Here is a 20679-nt window from a genome sequence, read left to right as displayed (position 1 = left end):
AGGGTATCAGGGACTGGCTGGATGACGAAGAGTGTCAGGAGACGCCAGTCCAAGACCTCCCCAGGGATGACACAGAGGAAGAAGACTTAGACCCAGGACAGTGGTGGTGGAACACTGAGGACAGATCTGAGGAGGGGACCAGCTGGGAGGTGGAAGAAGCAGGAGGCTTGAGTGAACACGGGGAGGTAGAAGAAGGAAGCTGTTCAAGCACTCAGCTAAGGGCCAAGGGTCTCAGTTTGGGCGCAGACTCTGACAGAGAAGAGCCAGACGATGCCTCACTTTCACAGCAGCTGCCAGCCCTTCTACAGTGAGCTCTCCTCTTCCACCGACACCCAAATGATGAGGAGCCTTGCACACTGCTGAGCAGTGAATGGGGTCCCTCTTCCTCACCATAGTTTACATCTGCTTGGGAGGAGTCCAGAGGCAGAGGGCTAGAGAGGGAAGCAGGGGCTAGACGCCAGTCCCAGCAACGTCTTCCAACTAGGGCCAGCTAGCCCAATTTCAGCATATGCATGTAGTTACTCTCACAAACTCCATACTATGCTTTGAACGGCATTTACAACATAAGGTTTTAGAACTGTCAAGGACCTTGAGTGTCATGGAGTCAACCTGCCCTCCCTGCTGAGTGATGATCCACAATGCAGCGTGCAACTACAGTATTCATGACAGATGATGTGCAGCTTCTGCTTAAGTATCACCAGCTCACTGTAATGTATGCATCACCTATTAAATATCTGGCACGTGTGACCTTTCAGAGAAATGGCAATGATGCAGGGGGAGTTTGGCTCCAAGAGAGCTGTCTCAGAGTAGTGGCCTGGCTAAAGAAGTGAATTATTACTCCGTGCAGTTCCCAAGCCTCTTCAGAAATACCCTTAACTCAGCTTTTCACGAGTTTCTAAATAAGCAGCAGAAGACAACACACTCGCTGCCTCCCACGGCAGCCTGTTCCACTGTCAACGACACTCCTACTGTTAGGAAGTGTCCTGTAATGTTATCCAAAATCTGCTTCCTTGTAATTTCCACTCATTAGTTCTAGTCCTGCCCTCTGAACAGGATCAGATTAAGACATGCTGAGGCCCTAAACTATGTCAAAGCTTATGAGGTCCCATAGCATTGCACCCCCACCTCGCCCCCTCCCCTTACCAAAAGTGTATTGTTCCAACAGAACAGGCAATGAAAATAGAAAAAACTGAAGTGTTATATTTACATGTGTACTGGTACATAGGCAACAGGAAACTATTAAAATGTATACCTTGCAATAAGCTTATTTGCACATGAAACATTTAAATAAAAATATACTGACTTCTCACTTAGCATATATGAAAGTTATGTTATCAATTTTCCTGCACAGATTTATAAACACAATGCAATAAATAATTGTGCAACCATTAAGTGCATTTTTGCCATATCATAATAATGTCTGTTTTCGAATAAGCTTCACCCCATTTCCTTAATTTGCCAATTGTGTAAACACTGGAAACTTAATAAGCTCTTTTATGTGGAGACTCCTCAAAATCTGAGGCCCTAAACTTACCGGGCACTGCCTCCAAAGCAAAACAGAACAAGTCTTCTCTATCTTCTGTATTACAGTTCTTCAGATATTTGAAGGCAGCTGCCATGTCTCCTGTTAACCTTCTCTTTTCCAAGTTAAATATACACCCATACCTTTCAACTGTTCCTTCTAGGACTTGGTTTCCACCCTCACCACCCCAGTTACCTTCCTCTGGATAACTTTCCAGTTTGCCAATATTCCTCTTAAACTCACTTTAAGAATGTTCTTGTTTCACCACAAACACTACAGCCATTGTAGGCCACAGCACAGCTACCCAGTGGTTACCGACGAAGGGGAGAGAGAAGAAGTAGAGGAGGAGGAGGAGAAGGAGGAATATTTTTTGTACCCTGTCTATCTGACTGGGCTGCTACTCTGGACATCTTCCAACATAATATACAGAAACACAACAACAACAACCACACAACACAACACATTAAAAGTGTCCTGATCAACAGTGTGCATTCAGTAAGAAATATATGACACCCAGCATGGGAACGAAATGGTCACAATTTTATTGATTACAGATGTAAGCCAGATATGGCATAGGCATTCGGTATGTATCCTGAATCAGTCAACCCAATTGCTGGCTAATATTTCCATCAGGGTCAATTCTGGCGAAAGGGCACACTCGCCCCCATTGACACAGAACTAATGGGGAAATCCCACCAGGACATTTTTCAGGGGTGTTCTATGGCCCATCATGCCCCTCTAGGCTTTCAGACAGAACTCTATCTTGGGCCCCTTTACCAGGGTACCCTGAGTTTTATCCACCCACTCCCAGCTTTAGACAATGGATTCAACCCAATGCTTTTTTCCATCAGAGTTGTGACAATTTCTATGAGGAAGGCAAACAACTTGAAACAGCCCTTACGCTGAATTATATGAGGTTGGTGACACTGTAAGGCCTGTGCCACATGATGGTGAATTCGTTTTCTTTCCTGTCCTTCACCATAAGGTCTGAGAGCAGGTTACAAGCATTTTAAAGTCTATATTAAACTGCTTTTAATAAAACAAATAACAGTCATGGGAATAGGATGGGGCCTGCAAACATATATCTTAGGTGTCAAAGGCAGGTTTTCTCTACCCTTGATTATACAGCTGATTATCTAAAATCTAAAACTAACAGCAGAGCTTGTGTGGATGTAATGAGCAAACAACAGAGAGCGCTAAAGAGCAATTGAAGAGGCATTTATCCAAGAAGATGATTAGTAAGTTCCAGTTCCATTGGAAAGAATTGTGTTCGAGGAGATGTGAGTTACTAAAGTGCCCTCTGGGGTGCTATTTCTGAAAGGAGATGTTTGCGCATATAAGTCATTACTTGATGTGACAGTCATCAAGTGATGAGCATGCATTTATCAACCAAACCCAACTCCAACGGAAAACTATCCTGCACTACTATCTGTCCTGATAAATGTTGTCACCTTGGACTGTGGCTATGTGTCTCTTGTCATCCTTCTTCCTGTTGATTTTTCCTACCCATTCGTCATCAAAGTCAATCCCCCCCAACTCCTCTCTGTCTCCCGCTCTGTCTCCCGCTCTCTCTATAATTGACAATTCATAACCTGTTACAGTTCTGTTTTTACCCACCTGCTATTTTCCCATTCCTTAGTCTACTGTAAACTTCCTGAATATTGCTTTAGAAAATTATTTTACCATCTGCTCTGCACTGCCTGGTATTTGATATCCTGTTAGGGTTTCCTGAACCATCTTTTGCAGCCCAGTCCTATTTGCATGCACCAAATTGAGCCAAAATACAATTAGACAGCAGACGGTGTGTGAGTCCCAGTGCCTTCCCACTGAGTTGGGAATGCCACTATGAAGTCTTCCAGGTAACAAATGGGCCCGTGTGTGGTCCCTCTCCGTTTTCACCAGATGCAACTCTCCCATCTCGCAAATTAGCAATTAAAACAAAAGATTTCTTTGGGGGTTCAGTCAAATATGGTTACGTTCTGGAGGCTGCATCCTTCCAAGATCAAAAGATTCTTTGACAATGTGATAATACTTCTCTCTGCTTCACTGCTGAGAAGGGCCTGTTTTTCTTTCCCCCACCCTCTTCTTCTCCTCCTACTTTAAGTTGGGCCAAAATATGCTCTTCCTTCATGGCATCCTTCACTGTTCCCCCGATTTCTTTAATTGTCAAGATTCTGTTCTTTTCACAACATGCATATACTTTGTCTACATAATTCTTAATGTTAACTGTTACGGTATAGGTGTTGAGGCAGCAACACCCCAAATCTAGACCAATCTGAAGGGTCCTTGCCTTCCCATGGAGACTGGCATCAGGCAGCTATGGCTAATGTCATGATCCCAAGTCGTTCCGAATGTTCCCTCCAAGCTGTTCCTCATTGGCCAAGCATGTTCTCCGACTGAGCTCTTATTGGTTTGTTTATCTTTTGGGGGGAAGGGGGAGCTAAGCATTTCAGGTTCTGCGTTCTACTTATCTCAGCATATCTGAAATGGGAGTGTGAGATTTATTCTCTGTCATGTAGCAAGAGTGGGATGACCTGCCCTGTGCACCTTCTGGAAAGAGACACAAATGGGCATCAGAGATCATGAAAGACAAGATGAGTTATTCAAATAACACCAACAACACAAACCTATGCATGTCAACTCAGAAGTAGGGGTGGAGGAGAAATTTGAGTCAGTATGCGTTTAAAGCTGAAACTGTCCAATTCATGCTTTCCTTTGAAAGCTATCCTTTGAAATTCACACATCTCTGAATTTTGCAATGTGGTTTTCCAATCAAACACTGTTTAAAAACATGCATATATTATAGGGATGTGTGCGTAAAAATAAAGACATTACTGAAAACAGCACACAAAATGCATTCTATATGGGGAAATTGATTGAAAAATATCTGCACATTAGTTAAAACCCCATATAAAATGTGTTTATTAGAAGAAATTCACACAATAAAATGCTGGTGAATTTTCAGGTATTTTTTTAAAAAATGTAAATTGCTGCAAAATGTGGAGAACTGGATTTATGGTGGCAAAAGGGAGAAACTGGGAGAACTGAAATAGACAATTCCTTCTATCCTTACTCTGAAGTAAGTCCCATTGTAGTCCGTGGGACTTACTTCCAGGTCAGTGTGTAAAGGACTGAAGTCTTAATTACACACTGCCTTTTGTGTTGGGAATGTGAAGGTTTATCAAAATGCCAAGTGAAAAACCAGACATCAGTGTTCCCACTTTTGGTGAGGACTAAAGGTCAGGTACCATTGCATTGCCTCAGTTTCTCATTGGTCTAAAACAGTGCAGCACAAATATTGTTGGTGGGCAAAGCGGAAATGGCATTGGACAGCAGCCACCGGTAGGTTTTCTGCACAACAAAGTATGAGCAGAATAGACTAAGTAGTATCAGAAGAGGAAGAAGAGTTTGGATTTGGTATCCTGATTTATCACTACCCAAAGAGGCTAACAATCTCCTTTCCCCCTCTCCCCCACAACAAACACACTGTGAGATGAGTGGGGCTGAGAGACTTCAGAGAAGTGTGACTAGCCCAAGGTCACCCAGCAGCTGCATGTGGAGGAGCGGAGACACGAACCCGGTTCACCAGATTACATCAGGATATAGAATTTCAGTAGCAGAGTTCTTAAAGGTGCACCACCATTCCAAATCCATCCAAGTACCAGTTTTTGAGAGAAGGGGCTAGGAATGAAACCTGTTCTTATTGTAGAGCATGGGAGCTGCCTTATACCAGATTATTGGTCCCTTTGGTTCAGGATTGTCTTCTTTGACTGGCAGTGCCTCTCCAGGGACTCTGGAAGAGATCTTCCCCACCACCAGCTACTTGATCCTCTGTGCTGGAGATGCCAAAGTTTGAACCCGGGGCGTTCAGCATTCCATGCCTGTGCTCTACCACTAAGCTATGGCTCCAACTTAGAAAAGGCTAGTTACTGTTTATCACAGTGGCTAGAGAGCAATGGGTTATACTATTTTGCTCCACACTTAATCCTGGTGAAAACAATAGGCTGCATTCTACTCCTGATCTGAGATCAGTTTTCTGATTTCCATTTCTCATTTTTCAAGCCTTAAGTTCATTTTACCCCACTTCAACAACAATTTACAATTTTGTTTAAAAGCCTGCATGAAAATATGTGCATATTTTTGTGCTAACTTCCAATATATGTTTCTCTGCATGTTTACTTGCAAGCAATTTCCCCTAATATAATGAATTTCTGTACATTATGTTCACTAACATACAATATATTGCACCAACTTCCCCCAATATGTGCACTTTTGGTTGGATGACTACATCAAAAAGTGCCGTTTTTGAAGGACAGCTGCATTTTGCTTCACATCTTGGTTTGGGAAATGCAGATTAGATAGGTTCACCTTACAGTGCTAACTGAACAAATTTATCTTCTGTCCCTTTTCAGTGTGCAACCTGCCTCAGTACTCTAAACAAAGAGTTATTTAAACTGGATTTATATTTGTTTATTCGTCTTCTCAAAACCTATTTTGCAAAACTATTTTGGAGCTTGACAGTGCTTATTTCTGAGATAGTTAATATGGCAAAGTAACAACTCTATATAATTCTTTGTGTGATTCCTGCATGTCAGCAGTGAATCAAGCATCATATTCTGATCAGTAACCTGAATGCAGGGGAAGTTATCTTGTGATTGTGGGATATATCTAGCCTCATATTACCAACATGCTTAACTCTAATTAATGCACGATGAGTTAAAACAATAGAGTAAGCTGTCCTGCCAGACCTAGCTAGGTCACACACCCATACCTTGGGAGGAAGGGTTACCAAACTCTCCATTCTCTTTTTCTACCTAGTGAATTCTACCAGTAAGGAGGTGTAAACTAGATGCTTTAAGCTTAGAATGCGTGGCTTAAGCAATCCATCTTTGTGTTTCTATACAAATAATTTAGAAACTATTACCACTTTGAAACTCAGTTAAACTGCCTGTCTTTTCTTGCCACTGTATGGAAAAACATATGAATCTGACCTTTGAAAAGGTTGTAAGTAAACTATTTTTAGCTTACCAAACATGTGGTCTCTTTCTATGCTGAGGGAAGTGGGGAACATTGGAAGCAACCTAGAAGCAGATATTTTGAAAGCCTAACCGTCTGTATTTCCACCCTCTACTTTGCTGCATGTTTTGTGATTTTAAAACATTGGTGTGGCTCGTCCACCTGAGGGCATTTGCTCCAAATTTGGATCTAGGCAGGCAGGGAAATCTCCATTTATTTTACCTAACGTTTATTTCCTTTTAATCAAAATATAAAAATACTAAAACCAACAATGATCATGCTGAAAACTGCACAAAAACTGCAAAATATCTTAGAGATGCTTCAGGGAGTACACATGGGGAAATATTCTTAAGCAGAGGAAATTACAAAATCTTGAATGTGCATTATCTTTTATAGTTTCTAGCCAGTCAATTACAACTTAACTATGAAGTAGGTAAGGTGGATAGAACCTTTCCAAATACTACCCAGGGAGTTTCATGGCTGAGCAGGCTTTTGACCTTCATCTCCTTCACACTGCACAATATTCTATTCATTGCACTACAAAGAATACCCAAATAAGACACACGCAAAAACAATTTGTCCTGCCTTTCATGTAATTACAAAGCAAACCGGTTTGGGTGCATCACCTCCTAAACAAGTCCTTTTAAGAAAAATGTATGTTTGTATCATAATGAAGTCTTTGAAAAAAATATATCCAAATTTGTTTAACATATAGAGTCTGTAATACAGTGAGTAAAACTCTGGGAGCCAGTCCTGGAGGATCTCACAGCGGTAACAGAAATGAAAATATTTTGACAAGATACTCACATGCAGACATCACCAGTAACTGTTTCAAAGCAAACTTAAAGTCCACTAATCCTTCCATTAGCATTTATCGGCAGCTGAATTTTTTTTCCAGCAGCCTTGCTTCTCCTGCAGCAAGAAGGAATTCCGAAACTGGGATCAGATCCTAGTGCTCAAATTCCATGACAATTTAATGCAGGATAAGCCTACATTTTCCATTTCTTAGTTTTGAAATATATAGGGTTCCTGCCCCCCTCAGAGCATGCTTTATTATGCCATATGTCCCTAGCCTACAAAGCTATCTTAAGTGTCTTTGAACTGACGTTCACATCTTCCTTCTCTGGGTGCTCTCAGATTATAATCATACAGTGGTACCTCGGGTTAAGTACTTAATTCGTTCCGGAGGTCTGTTCTTAACCTGAAACTGTTCTTAACCTGCAGCAACGCTTTAGCTAATGGGGCCTCCTGCTGCCACTGCGCCGCCAGAACACGATTTTTGTTTTTATCCTGAAGCAAAGTTCTTAACCCGAGGTAATATTTCTGGGTTAGCGGAGTCTGTAACCTGAAGTGTATGTAACCTGAGGTACCACTGTACCTAGGTCCCAGCCACACTATGCATTTAAAACACACAGCTTCACCAAAGTATCCTGGGAACTGCAGTTTGTTAAAGGGTGCTTTGAATCGGATCTCTGTGAGGAGTAAACTACAGTTCCCAAGCTTCTTTGAGGAAAGTCGTGTGCTTAAATAGTTTGGTGTGGCTGTGAATTCAGAGTCAACCCATTGAAACGAATGGAGAAGTAACTGAAATCCACGGATTTCAATGGATCAAAGCATGACTAATGTTGGGCTATCACTCACTATTCTTAGGACACATTAGATACGCAGGTGGCACTGTGGGTTAAACCACAGAGCCTAGGACTTGCCGATCAGAAGGTCGGCAGTTCGAATCCCCACAACAGGGTGAGCTCCTGTTGCTCGGTCCCGGCTCCTGCCAACCTAGCAGTTCGAAAACACGTCAAAGTGCAAGTAGATAAATAGGTACCGCTCCGGTGGGAAGGTAAACAGCATTTCCGTGTGTTGCTCTGGTTCGCCAGAAGCGGCTTAGTCATGCTGGCCACATGACCTGGAAGCTGTACACCGGCTCCCTCAGGCAATAAAGCGAGATGAGTGCCGCAACCCCAGAGTCGGCCATGACTGGATCTAATGGTCAGGGGTCCCTTTACCTTTTTATACCCTATATATATATATGAGACACATGAGACCCACACAAATGCACAGTGAGAAACTGCTGTAGCCACCACAAAGCCCTCGGCAGAACGGCAGCGCCATTTATTCTCAGTCTACGTTTTCCACTCTCTTCCTTTAATCCCGAAATGTCTGTATTTCCTCTAACTCTCTTTCCGCAAAAAAACACACCAAAAACCCTGAATAATAAACCACGCTGGAAAGCAGTGATGTTGCTAAGGCTTAGCATTTGGGGTGGCAGATGGGGTGATAAGCACAACGTTTGTGGGGGTGGAGGGTAATGGTCCCTATCACTCTGTACCCACTAAGTGTATTTTTAGCATTAAAATAATCATGCAGCAATTGGGTGGAAATGAGAGCCGTGTTTTATTATCTGGAAATTACACCCTTCGTGGAAATAACAATATTGAGAAACCGATCATATGCAAAATTAAGACTAGAGCTCATTTATGATGGCGGCGTTCTATTTTCAATGGGAGTAGCCCTCCTGCTATACAGTGTGCATTTGTTTGGCAAAGGTTGAAAGTTAAGTATGGGGTATTAGGTGTGGAGGCAGTGAAAATAATGCCTATGGGGATATGGCAGAGGAAGAGCAAAATGGGAGGTGGTTGTGCTTTTGGATCACTCTGTCATCATACTGTGTGTCCAAAGTCTCTCTATGTGAGCTCCATTTGCTTCATACGACAGCTGAACCCAGTTGATAAACCAGTATGAAGCACAACTGGACGTTGCCCCTTCATAAATACAGCTTCTATACTCCGTAACATTTTGAATCAAGTCAGATACCTAGAACATAAGAAAATTCCAGACAGAGCCCAGTACAAGTCACAGAGCAACAGAACACACAAGGTGAATCCTTTCTTTGCTAAATGGTCAACTATTTGCTAAAATAGTTTGCTAAAATATATAAAATAATTTGCTAAAATATCAACTATTCCTCCCCCCCCAACTCTTTTGCTGTGTGTACTTTTTGTACCTACCTGTGATTACATTGCCTCTTCATTATATCTGACCTATGATAGCTGAACATTCCTGCAGAGCTTGTTCTAAAATATTTTCAACAGAGAGAGAGAGAGAGAGAGAGAGAATAGGATTCAGCGTTTGGTATTATACTGCTGTCCAGTGTGATTGCTTTGCCGTTCAGAACACAATAAATTTAAGTAATTAAACGTGGTAGACCTTTGAATCAAAAAGGCAAAGCATACACGAAGAATATTAATTAAAATAAAATAAAAGAATAGCCAAGTCCCTCTCGACTCCTCAGTAACATATTCTCCTTGATCTGGGATTAGAGTCTCTTCAATTCATTCCTACGCAGAATTAGGCGTGCAAAATCAATTGATTTCAAAGGGTTAGGCACACTTAAACCGGCATTGGATTGGGCTGCTTTTTAAAGTTCTTTATTTGAGAGCTCTTTTCATAGGGTGCCAAGAAGCTAACATATTTATATTGTTTGTACCTTACTCCTCTTTTAATTCAGCATAATATGGTGTGTGCTTCTGTAGGGAGGTCGGAAAGCTCTTCCCCCTTCTTAACATGATTATATCGTGCCTAACATTTCAAGAAGAAAATATTTCTTTGTGCCTTACACCACACATTATGCGCAGAGCACAATGTGCAAAACTACTAACAATCACATATAATCATTACTTCTGAATCTTGATTCCCAATCTTTTTCTTTTACATCGGTGACTATTGTCCACATTAAAACCGACACACCCTTATAGGTAAAAATAAAATCCTTGTTTTAATAAGGGATGGACAAAAATCTGGACGAAAGGGACGAAAGGGATGGACGAAAATGCAAGCACACACATACACACACAAATATAGAAGCAGATTTGTTTTGACAGCCTATTATGCCACAAAAATCATTATGAGCGTAAGCTACAGCTCAGCGCATCAGCTTAGAGACTGTAAATCCCCGGACCATAGTTAAATACATTTGCAGTAAGCCGTGAAAAGCTGAACAAAACCCAGTTGGTTCTTAGCAGCTCAACACAGCAATTTACTTTTGAAAGAAAAAAAAGGGGGGGGGGAGAAAACCACCCCTAAAACAACATTTTAAACTTTTTGCAAAACAGAAATTTTCTTTGCATATACTGTTAAGTGACCACACTTTTATTTTGCAATGAGAGACCAGATCTGGCACTACATATTTTGGCAGCTCCTCATACGAAACTGAACAAACAGTTTCTTAAGTGATGCTTGGAAGACAAATCTGGAAAAGATTCAGATCTATTTAAATGGATGCATACTTGCTGTCATTTTGGGAATTGTTAAATATGATATTTTATTTCGGTGATCATTCTGAGGGTGGAAAACGTAGAGAAATCAATGAAAAATGCATACAGTAGATCAAGAGATAGCCAAGGCTGTTATAGTTCATTTATTGTTTTATTTAAATAATACATGATTTTTCCATTTTAAATGCTCAAGGTGGCTTGTATATGCCATGAAACAAATAAGTAGGTTCCTGTGTTCCTCACTGAGTTCACCTGAGCAACTGTGCTATGTAGCAGTTAGTCACCAAGCCTGATGCAATTCCCTTGCGTACATACTAAGACTTTTCATCCCAAAGTCTCACCCATACAACTTCTCTTTAGATGACACCTTGACCCAAGGCTGGTTTCTGGACAGCTTCATTTGGACAAATACCATAGTAGAGTGTTTTCTGGAAGTGGCAATGAATGTCCACATCCATGTCAACATGGATGTTGTGAACAAATGCATGAGCACATTGGCTCCCATCATTGATGGGATCCGGCTTAAGGATAGCTCTGGATGTGCAATGCTGTTTCCATACATTAAAAGGATCACCGGATCCAGATGGCAACGTTATAATGGAAATACCCTAGGAGACAGCTTGTGTGGCCCTCCCATCCTGCGTGGACTCCCATCAGTCCCAGCCACGTCAGGGATGATGGGCATTGCAGTCCCACAACATCTAGAGGGCTGAAAGTCCCCTGTCCCAGCCTTTAGCACGTTTAAACAGGGGGAAGTCCCACTGAATTCAGTCCTATTAATTTGCTGCTAAGTGCACTTGAGATTGCAGCTGTAATGTTACGGCGGGTCCTGCAGCCTCATTTGTTTTGTTGCTGTCACTGATGGAGTTGCCCAGTGGTTGCCTACAGCAGCCTTCCTGAAACTGGTTGCCCTCCATATGTTTTAGACTACATCTAATTTGCTGACCAGCCTGGCCAATGGCCAGCAAAAATGGGAACTGTAGTCCCAAACATCTGGAAGGTGGCAGGTTGAGAAATGCTGGCCTGAAGCTCCCACGCTCACCGAAAGGTTGCATTCACTTTCAGAAATGCTTTCTTAGAAACTCTTGCTGGAGCATCATCCATCACAATATGCGGATGACAACCCCATCACCACTTTCTGCTGAGCAAATACCTTTGAGTGATATAAAACACCATCAGGCCGAGGGATCATTCTACGTTCCTTTTGTTCTTCGTAGCCTTCATTTCGTACCAGCGTCATGTATAAAATGTCTCCACAATGGCACCTTTCTTGACCATTCCGTCCACTTCAGGTGAGAAGCTTCTTCATCAGAAAGTGGGAACGAAGGAAAGATGGAAAATTTCCATTGTCTCCTAAAATGTGTTGTCTATTGGCAAAGCCAACACAAAAGAAAGACAAATTCGCTCTGTAATGCAGCAACAGCTTCTAATTCAGCATGAGGTCTTCCTAGACAAGGAGGTTTCATTGTGCTGGCATTTGGTCATGCTAGCCAAAGCAGCCAACTGGCTCTGGCTTCAGTATTTTGACACATCGTATGAAATTTATCTTTACAATAGATTCCGCATTTTCAGTGGTGTAAAAAAAAAAAAAAAAAAAAAAGCGGGGGGGGGGAGGAAGGAGCCTTTGGCATTTCAAAAAAAGAAGAAGTTTTTTAAAAATAATAATAATAAAAATCTTGTTCTCCTGGCTGTAAAGAAAATCTTGGCATCATGGCTACAGTTTGTGTCCCAAAGGCCCAGCAACAAGCCGGCAAATTAAAGCATCTCCAAAATCGTGGGTTTTTTAATAAAAAAACAAACCCCTCAGTATTTTAAACCAGTGTTATGCATTCGGAGATGTGATTTTTCAGTATCTGGGACCTAGGAAGCTGCCTTGCATTTTGAGACCATTCATCCTCCCATCTCAGTATCATCTATCCTGACCGGCAAAAATCTTTTCTGGCCCTACCTAGAGACTAAACCTGAGATCTTTTGTATGCACGATAGATGCTCTCCCATCCATAAGCTGTGGTTCTTTGTCCAAACGACCTCGTAAGACAAAAGCTTAGGATGAACAGCAGGTTGAAAGCTATGCAGGTTTGTGGCCATCACCACATCTTAATGGCAACAAATTTCATAGTTAAACTATGATGGCCAATGTGATACCTGCAGGTGCATATGAACCTACAGAGACCTTCTCTAGTACCCACTGGCCCCTCTCCCTGCTGAAATTAGGGTTGAAGCGTGTGGTACCCATGACAAATTCTCAAGATTGCCAATGTGTTCACAGGCCCAAAAAGTTTGGCAGTCCCTGAACAACGTATGCACTATTGTAAGGATGTGTCCCGTCTTGTCTCTGTGTTGCTGCAGCTGTGCACGTTGTATTTACAATGGGTCTATTGTAAAGTAGTATACTTGTGATGTTTGAGACCAGACCAGAAGAGAAGACAGGGCCACAATCATTTATAAACCTACGTATTTTTAAAATGTCCCGCAGTGCAGGTGAAAGCGGGAAGGGCAGATTGTGCTGCTAAGCATGTCTCAGAAGGCATTATTTCATCTCCTTCTGTGGGGCCTGCAAGACAGAGCTATTTCGACTGGCCTTCACTTTGAATTAGCCTGATCCTCTATTCCCTTTTCCCTTTCCTCTTCTATGAAGAAACCCTTTCTGGGACCCCACATTTAAATTCTTCCCTGGTCTCCTTGCTGGCCCTAGTAGGACCAACTTGGCCAGTTAGCCCTGGTGATCATTTGATGTCTACTGACTGGGTTTTTGTCTGTTTGTTTATCCCCCCCCCCATTGACCCCTGAATTTTTGAATTTTATTGATATTGATGCTGTATTTTATGTTGTATTTTATGCTGTTTTATGCTGTTTTTAAGTCGCATTTTAATCAATGTTTTATATTTGCTGTTAGCCGCCCGGAGCCCGGTTTTTAAACCAGGAAGGGCAGGGTATAAATAAAAATTTATTATTTATTATAGAGCACCGCTCTGAACTGAAAGTCCCTGGGCACCCAGAGACAATTTCTAGGGAAGCCACTGTTCACCTTAATATTGGCAAGTCCACTGCAGTCTCTGTCCCAAGTTACAGCTAACTTTCCAGCACTGACCTGGAGTAGACCTGTTCCCATAAATAGGGACCGTGTTGTTTCCTTTATGTGAGTTCCCACACTGTGCTAGGGGAGGGAGTCAGAGAAATGAATGCCTTGCTCTTCTCCCCTTTTCCCTGTTCACTGCTGGTTTCTTCTGCTCTTTCAAAATATTGTTGTTGTTTTTTTCTGATTCCACTCCTTTTATGGATATTGGTGTATGTGTAAATCCTCTTGTGCTCAGGTCCTACCTGCCAGCTTTCCATAGGCTTCTGGTTGGAGAGGATTGAGTGAAGGCTTTTAATGGATAGTTAAGCAACTATTTAAGGTTCGGCAGGGTGTTCTCTGGCATTTTAACTTTACAAAATCATAACGTCGCAAACTGAACTAACCAAACCAAGGTCATTAAGATTTGCACACAAAAATGGAAAAATAATAATAATTGGCCAACATTCTCTGATTTGTAAATCAGAATGCAGATATCTGGATATGAATTCACATGGTGAGAGTGAACTGTTTAGCTCAAAAATTATCATGCGCTTTAGACGTGTTTTGATTGTGACAGGTGTAGAATCTCTCAGCTGTTTATCATCATCATCATCATCATCATTGTTACCATTATTACCATTATACAAAATGGATATGCCATTGATCATAAAAATGAAGAATCTCAAAGTGGCTTACAAATACTAAATGCCCTTATTATCTTTTTATCTTTTTAATTCATAAAAGTGTTTCTATATCACCGTATACAGACTATAAAATGTTGTTTAAAAATAAAATAAATAAATAAATAAATAAATAAATAATATAGATAGGCAGGTGAATGACAAATTAAACAACTACATAGGTTTGCACCAAAAAGTCTTCAAGAGATGTCTGAAAGTAAATAATAGCAACAACAACAACAACAATATTGTATACCACCCTGTACCTGCAGGTCTCAGGGCAGTTCCCAAGATAAAATCACAATATAAAAATACAAAATATATAATAAAACAAGAACAACTCAATAAACGAGGGTGCCTGCCAAATCTCTGCTGGAAGAGTGTTCCGTGGCATGGACCAATGTGTGACACTCAATGCTCGACTTGAGGCCAGACAGCCAGAATTCTGTAGCATGGGGGCCCTACTAATAGTGTTCCTCCAGGTCAAGCTGTCCTTAAGGCATCCTCTGCATGCTCTCCATCAAAAACTTGTTACACTGCAATCTTTTATATGTCTCCTTAGAAGAAAACCCGATTGAATTCAATGTGATTGAATCCCAGGTAGGGATAGATGCATCTAGCCATATCCATTTTGTTTTTTATTTTTCCAATATTAACTTCCACCCTCCAGATTTCAACATCAGTTTGTGATTTATTTATTTTTCATTTTTAAGTCCTTGTGAAAATTCACCAGTATTTCAGTGCTAATTTCTCCTAATATTCACACCTTTGCATGCAATTTTTCCAAATGCACTGGCCCAAGTAGGACTAATTCAACCAGTTAGCCCTGGCGACTATCTAATGCTTATTAGATTTTTGCAAAGATATTTCCCGGTCTGCATCTGTATTGTGTTTTGGGGTATTTAATTGTTCTATCTTCTGTGTTTTGGCTGCCCCTGGGCCCCTTCAGAAGGAAGGGCAGGATATAAATTTAAAAGATGGTGATGATGATACATTTCACTAATATGCATCTTACGCACACTTTGCTCCTATATATGCATTTTTATGCACATTGCTGTACTTGTCTAGAGAATTGCACAGTAAAATTCAGAGACATGCACATTTTGAAGGGAGGCTGTCTTTCATGTGTGTATTGTTTCAGAAGTGCAAATTAGGTGGGTTCGCCTTTAAATGCAAATTGAATTGACTTTCTCCTCCTTCCCTACTCCCAAGCAACTATGTATAGGAGGGACAGCTAACCAACAGCCCATGGACCAGATCTGCTCCCTGCCCAAAGGTTTTTGCACCCCCAACCCCATTTTTTATTTAAAAATAATTATTTTACCGAGTGGGGGGAGACTGTTCTTCTGATGTGTCCCAGGCCACAGTGAGACTCTAATTCTCCGCTGGCCCAAGTAGGACTAATTCAACCAGTTAGCCCTGGCGACTATCTAATGCTTATTAGATGGATTTTCCCCAAATTGATTTCTGAACTTTGAATTTTATTGTTATTCATGTTTTTATACTGTATTTTATGCTGCTTCTACAATTAAGTATTTTAAATTTGTTGTTAGCTGCCCTGAGCCCGGTTTTCTGAACCGGGAAGGGCGGGTTATAAATAAAAATTTATTATTATTATTATTATTATTATTATTATTATTATTACTACTACTACTACTATCATTCTGTGAAGGTCCCACAAGCCTTCCAAAAATTGGTCGCCCCCCCCCCCTTGACTCACCTTGCCACAGCATCTCTTCTCTCCCTGGTGCAGCAACACTGCAAGAAGATCTTGGGGCTCAGGAGATAGGAAGGAGAGCCCCACGGAGGATTGCAGCCTTGGACGCCAAACAAAATCCTGCTGCACGCTAGTTTTCAAATGCAGTCGAACCTTAACTTTCAAGCCTGTACAAAAGTAACATGAGATGTTGCTGATCAAATACCAGATATCTTTCTTCATGCAAGCTCTCTCAACATTGCAGAGACAGGCACTCTCTCCCCACCAAGCCTCCCCCATTGGTTTTTGATTTTAGGATGTTAAAAGATTTCCTTTTTTAGGCAATTCAGTGGAAACAGCAACAAGGCAGTACAAAAAAGAAGCAGGCTGTCTTCAAAAGGCAGGTGTCTATCGGTTATTGAAACTTGGATACTGAGCACACAAAATGGGCAACATGTTGAATATGCAGAGAATATCTGGGGAACATTTCTCATCCGAATTCGCATAGGAGAATTCTGAGGAGAATCTTCCAGAAGCAAATTCTGCTCTCATACACAAGGCAAGTTCTGGTTTATTTAGGCAAACTGGGGTCGGGGGAACCCAGTCCTTATTGTTTCAGAAACAAACACAGGAGTACTTTTAAAAGGGGACAGATCCACACCCTATATTTAAAGCACATCCAATGCACATTTAGATAGAGCACATAGCTTCACCTAAAGGATCCTGGGAACTGTAGTTTCCCCTTGCAGCGCTACAATTTCCAGTGTCCTGAACAAAGCACAGTTCCCAGAATTCTTTGGGAGACATCATGTGCTTTAAATGTATGGTGCAGGCACTCTAAATTTACAGTGTGGCTCCTCCCTAAAAGTATCTCTACCTAAGTCTTGGTGGCCAAAAGCCTTGTGTAGATGACCGATCTCAATTGTCAACTATGAGGAATGGTGGGATTTCCCCCCCCCCCCTTTTTAATAAGAACTGTTACTTTTTATGAAGGATGGAGACATCCATAAAAAAGACAACAGCACTTTGCAAAACAGTTCATTTAGGAAACAATCACATGACCTTTTTCCTTGACTTTAAGCTAGCAATAAAACTGGCTGAGCCAACCAGCCCTAATGAGGGAGAGAAAGAGAAAACATCGGCTCCTTCACTTTCCCTCCATCTAATTATAAATATCATTGTCAACTGACTCCAGGATCAGCTGAATCCTAATTGACCTCCAACACTGTACAGTGAAAAGATAGTCAGAACTGCCAAACTCAATATAAGGAAGATAAATAAACTGTAATTAGTGACTTAACTCCTAGCTCCCCAATTTGTGTTTCTCAAGTGTGGCTTGCAATTGCAACATCTTGCTTAAAAGTTTATTTTTCGGGCAGATCTTATAAATTAGTCCCTTCTGACTTTATAAAGTGAGCAGCTAACCACACATCATCATCATCTAAGATATGAAATAATGACAAATATTAGGCAGGCAATTCCAAGAGAGGAGATCCTAAAAGAAACAGTTTGGTGGTGGTGGTGGTGATTACATTATATTGCCACACAGAAAAAGATATCCAAGTGACTTACGAAATGTATAAGATCATAAAGCATAAATAAGAGCATGCGTAAAGTAGCATCACTTTACATATTCTGATTCTGATTATTTTGAGGGATTTTTTGGTCAGATATGGCATCTAGACATATGCAGATAAGGTTTTATTTACAATTTGATTTTGATTGTTTTGATTTTGATTTTAAAATGTTTTGATTTTGTTTTGATTTTAAAATGTGGAAAGAAATATATCTCTGTGTGTAAATTGGAAAGTTATTGCGGAGCCCAGTCCTTGGCATGTTTACTGAAAAGTAAGCCAAACTGAGCTCAATTGGGATCATTGTGTTATTCTTTTCAAAATATTCTCAACCCAAAATACTAACCCCTTGCAGTTACAAGGGCATCTGGCCTGGTTAGACCTCTAAGCTCTTTCCCCTTTACACTTTTTAAAAGACACTTGAGTTCTGGTGGAGAGCAGAATTACTCCATCAAAATATTTCAGGGAGGAATCAAGTAGTTACACAATGACAGAGGTGGCCAATGTGGTACCCTCCCAGACGCTGATGGACTATAATGCCTGACCACTGGCCACGTTGGCTGAGGCTAATGAAAGTTGCACTCCAGCAACACCAGCAGAGTACCCAGTGTTGGCTGACCACTGCACTAGGTCTTGTTATTTCATAAATGCAAATAGGGGAATCTGAAGACTGAATCCTTCCCCTGGTAAAAAAACTCCCAGGTCCAGCACTTCTCAAGTGAACAGCATTGTCAATCTAAGAGAACAAGGGAGAAGTTCATGATGAGCTCCAGCGCCTCTCTTTCTAGAAGAATAGAACTGACTATATGTCCCTTATTACTGTCTTCATACCATGCCTTTCGCTGCTGCACATTATTGGCTGGCTGGCTGCCATTGGCAGGGATGCGTAGCACAGGGGAAACAAAGGAAGGTCACTGTCAAACTGTCAATATTTTGTAGGACAGAGTCAAGTGTGTACAGGAAATGTAGGTTTGTGCAGTTAATGTGTAGGAAAGCAGTCCATTTCCCTAGCTCAATGAATCCATTTTGGGGCAGGTGGGGGGAGCGGGACACACCAGATTTTTTGCAGCCTGGAACGTGTCAAGGAACTGCACTGAAAAGTGTGGGATGAGCAAAGGATTGAAGGGAAGGCATATAATTACTGCAGAATGCCTCCTCATTGTCGTACAACAGCCTCACAAACAAATCAGAACAAATGCTCAATAAAGACTGGTTGTAGTCTAACCTATGCATAAGCTTTGAGCAAACAACTCAGGGTAAATGCTTAATAGACCAGTCGTACAGAGGAGCCATAAGAATGCCTAAATATTACAGGAAGAGGAGGCAGATGGGGGTGTTATTTTTATTATTATTATTATTTTGCAGAAGCTCTATGTCCACCATGTCTAATCCTGGCCTCCAGAAGAAGGGATCTAAACCTAGTCTCTTCATGAAATGCTCTTATCCTACCTGCAAATAATTCCTGTCAAAGGAACTTTGCATCGTCACATTTGCATTTGTATGAAACAGTTTGGTTCCAAGATGCCATTCCACTTTATTTTTCTGAACACATAATTTGGCTGTTAGGCACAAGTAGTAAGACTTAGGAAAGCTTGAGAGGCACTCTTATATTGTAATCGTATAACGTCTGCCCAGATGTAAGTCCAGTGGAGTTCAGTGGGGCCAGGTAATTTGGTATGTAGTCACCTGGAAGTAAATCCTGTTTGAACATAACTGTGTAAACACATACAGGATTGTGCCGAACAAGCCTTGCTTCTCAATGCTGCTCGTAACGTGAAAATGCATATCTGAAGTGTGCGTTTCTGGTATTTGCTGTTAGTACATTTAGAGGTGTCATACAACCCAAAAGTGAAAATGGAAATTGCATGGAAGAATGCCCTATAGGGCAGGATTCACTTAACAGCCACACCAGCAGAAGTCCTACACAAGGACTTCCACTTGCACAACAGGGCTTCCTCCCTTGTCTTTGACCCCTGCGCCCCAATACTGGCTCTGGGGGAGTTGGGAGAACCCCCAGAACAGTGCACAGGAGAGAAGGGGAAGGGGAGTATTCCATCTGGCAAGCTAGAATCCTTGTGCAGACGGAATGATTGGAAGAACGCAACGTTGAGCTCTACCCGTTGATTTTGGTATGGTGTGTGCATGTTGCAAGCCACTTTCAACAGCCTGAGCTACTATGCAAGTATTTATATAGAACCCATAAGCGCTGATCTGACAGATTAACAGACGTCTACTTATAAAAGTATTTATATACTGCCTTCTCACCAAATATCAGGGTGGTGTGCAGCAACACGAAAACAGGCACATTATATAGATATATATCTAAAAGAAAGTCAAAAAGCGAAAAATCATTAATCACTGGTACTATAGGGTTGAAAGAGGAAATCACTTTGGTGACAGGCTAAATGACATTAGACTCTATGTGACATGGTTGTAACATATCTGTGAACACTAGTAAACACACCAAGGCAAAATCTGAAAATTAGAGAGAGGGAAATAACATGTCTCTAGAATATAATCAGTTCAGAAGATCACAGCTTTCTCATAGAAACAAAGTCACACATTTTAACCATACTGCCTTTTTTAACAGAAAAGGAAAGACAGGCAGGCAGGCGGAAATAAAAGGGCTGGCTTGCTTTGTTCTGCAAAAACACTTTTCTGATATTAATTTTTATTTGCGCCGCAGGGAATTTGCTCCCAGTTTTTATACACTTTGCAAAAGCACCCCTCTTCCCCTTTGCTGGACCATTAATTCCAAAGGGAAAAGCCACCATCTCCTTTTCTTTCTAGCTCAAAATCTTTCTCAGCCCTTCCTTGCCTTGCATTGTGACAATCTCTTCTTGGGATATGCGCAAACGG

General features: G+C 41.3%; 1 long non-coding RNA gene across 1 annotated transcript; it reads right to left on the bottom strand.

Annotated features, from left to right (window-relative positions):
- Nucleotides 1–7122: 7122 nt before the first annotated feature.
- On the bottom strand, nucleotides 7123–20144 carry LOC310672130. The gene is made up of 4 exons (XR_014508421.1): nucleotides 20086–20144; nucleotides 16271–16434; nucleotides 9547–9612; nucleotides 7123–7178 (listed from the first exon to the last, which is right to left on the bottom strand). It is a non-coding gene; the product is annotated as an uncharacterized lncRNA (long non-coding RNA).
- Between the last annotated feature and the right edge of the window lie 535 nt (nucleotides 20145–20679).

This window comes from Podarcis tiliguerta, assembly GCF_965153285.1.
Source record: "Podarcis tiliguerta genome assembly, chromosome: 1".
Classification (NCBI taxonomy): Eukaryota; Metazoa; Chordata; class Lepidosauria; order Squamata; family Lacertidae; genus Podarcis; species Podarcis tiliguerta.
The sequence above is the reverse complement of the archived record's forward strand: the minus strand, read 5'-3'. Positions and strand labels throughout refer to the sequence as shown.